This window comes from Atta colombica, unplaced genomic scaffold (genome assembly GCF_001594045.1).
Source record: "Atta colombica isolate Treedump-2 unplaced genomic scaffold, Acol1.0 scaffold166, whole genome shotgun sequence".
Taxonomy (NCBI): Eukaryota; Metazoa; Arthropoda; class Insecta; order Hymenoptera; family Formicidae; genus Atta; species Atta colombica.
Genome location: NW_017259257.1, coordinates 1,183,418 through 1,186,188, shown reverse-complemented (window position 1 = coordinate 1,186,188; position 2,771 = coordinate 1,183,418). Strand labels below are relative to the sequence as shown.

General features: G+C 33.3%; 2 protein-coding genes across 3 annotated transcripts in view; one reads left to right on the top strand and one right to left on the bottom strand.

The window, feature by feature from the left end:
• The window catches only part of LOC108686189 (UPF0565 protein C2orf69 homolog), a 38,803-nt gene that overhangs the window by 25,722 nt on the left and 10,310 nt on the right, over window positions 1–2,771 (top strand). The gene's annotated exons all lie outside the window — the stretch shown is intronic.
• Window positions 1–2,771, bottom strand: part of LOC108686187 (V-type proton ATPase 116 kDa subunit a) — a 25,204-nt gene that overhangs the window by 22,088 nt on the left and 345 nt on the right. The window lies entirely within an intron of this gene.

Below are 2,771 nucleotides of genomic sequence, written 5' to 3'. Positions count from 1 at the left end.
TATATATATATACACACAAAAGTATTTAATATTACAAAGATATTAGGTGTAGTAAAAAGAAATCCATTATTTTTGCATGAAATTGAATGGAAAAATAATGGATTTCTTTTTACTACACCTAATATTTAATATTAAACTGAAAGTGTCAAATAAATGTTGTCTCTCTTTCTCTCAATGTTCTTTTAAGGAAAATTTATTTCAGATTATTCTTCCAAATTATTATTGGATTTTAAATTATTCTTCGAAATTGCTAAATTCTAAATTATTTTGCGAGAAATTACCCTGTACGTCTTGGCGCAAATCCTAATATCGTAGTCGTTAAATGATAAATACGACGAGTATGTGCCAAGGTAATCACTTGACTATGTAATCAATATTGATCACAATTTCTGCGACCCTTCTGTCACCCTTCGACATACGGAAAATCGATATCAGGCGCTTTATTTATAGTATATCCGACTCGTGCATAAAGTGACTGGCTTGGCACTGCAGTCAAGCGAAGATGAAAGACTTTTCCAATGACTGCTGTTACGGTAACAATCTCACATATAGACTCGATGCAGATACGCACTCCCAGGTATAACGCCTTTGTATATTTGTACTATTCGCGATATTTCGTCAGCCGACTGTAGAACGAGCTCGTTGTTCGCCGATCCCTACGTATACGTTGCTTCACATGCCCCGATGCTATTTATACAAGATATATGCAGCTTTTTATGTACGCTCGGTACACAGAATCAACCCGCTTCTCGGGCTTTCTGTGGCGGAAATATGTGTTCTTCACAAATAATACCATGAGGAACTATTCCTCGAAACTGATCAAGAAGATAAGATACAACATACACATTACACTTCACTGTTTCAATAAGGAATTATTATCACAAATAGCTGTTGCAGTCGACATTAAATTATATTATTATTATTAGGTTATCTATTCTTACCTAAAATTGAAATTATCAATGTAGAGATTTGTGTTTTCTAATCTTAAAAATTCAGTAAATCACAGAATTAGAAAAAAATACATACGTGGTTCTCACTATATTTTGATAAAAGCATAATTATTGCGCCTTTTCTAAGAGATAATCTTATCTGCCTTTGATTTGTTATCTTTCAAAAATGTCTTTCAGAGGGCAATGTAAAACGAAGAATTCAGTTTACCAAATTTAACGTTACGCAGAAACAGATGGTACGCATATCAACATCATTTATGATCCGATGAAAATTTAATATTAATTACTGGGAAAACTGCCACAATTTTTAAGCTATCCTGTACCTAAATTCGAGTTTCATTTAGCTTGATTAGACAAACCTCTGCATAATCAAAGGCGTCTCGCCAATTACTTGACTTGGCTCATGCGAGATCAAGCAAGATTCGTAGACAAGCTTAAAGATTAACACTACCGCAGCTGAATACGAAAATAAAATAGATGGCAGAATCGATGTATTGCATATCGCACAAATTAAAACTCGTATTTGTACGGAATTCAACGACAGGTCTTCACACAGCGTAAGCAGACTCGAGTTTACAGTAAACAACTTTTATGGTCCATAAACTTGAAACCGCGACGTCGCAATTTCAAACTGAATTTTCGTTCGAGCTCGATATATCGTTTTGTTTTAAAAAAAAAAGAAAAACAAAGAAATTGTTATTTATTACACAATTTATTATGAAAGACAAAGTGCCTGAAGCCAACACGAAGTTAAAACCGCGCCGGTTTGAAATCGGATTCCTGTCACACGATCGCTGTGAATTTTCTCTAGCGCACAAGAGATACATAAACCCGATTCGTCTCTCGTACGTCTATTCTTACGTTCATAAGGTTATTTACACTCGGTGTCTGACACCATTTCGGTGGCTCGAGCCGCGGCACCCGGAGCCAAGCTCGACTATTCGTCCGCGTTCAAAGTGCGTCTAGCAAGGCCCTCAAGTATCCGTCGAAAAGCGCGCTCCGCGTCTCACGAGAAGCACGAGAGGAAATCCGAGCAAAATAGAGCCAATTGTTTGAAGTTTGAGAGATCTGAGATAAGTTCCCGCATTGTGAGCCGTGATTCCTGTGCATCATCTCAGATTTCCATCACTCAATCGTTTTGAAAATTTTATTTCAGTCGCTTATACCTAAAACTTTGTTTATGTATTTAAACTTTGTTTACATATATTTGTAAATATATCAATTTTTTGAAAGATTATATAAATATTAATCTATTATTATAAATATTAATCTATTATTATCATTTTTATCAATGAGTAAATTTTGTACGATTAAATATACGTACATTTATGTAAAAATTCATAAAAAAATTCATAACATAAGCACTCGTACTTAAAAAAATCTTGTAATGTCTGCATCCATAACAAAAAGAAAACATTATATTTTTATCATAGATACAAGAACATTCACGAACGTCTCAGAGCTGTCAATGTCAAAAGACAATCAATAAAAATAGATCTGTGTTGCTCTAAAGTTTCGTCTTATAGTAAAATATCATATAGTAAAACATCTTCCTTAATGATTTACTGAATTTTTTTCTACACCAAATATACAAAAATTTCCATATCATTGATTCTACTTCAATTTCTACCTAAAATGATTTCAACATTCAAATAGCGGTACAATTTAACAGTCAATTGCTGAAGCCATTTACGATAGCAATTTCTTTATCTATTTAAATAGGCTATTATATGTTATATCCGATCTTAGAAACAAACCCGTTTGAAGACGAATATACGTGTATAAAGTTAATATAGAAATAGCACAAATTAAATTATCAAA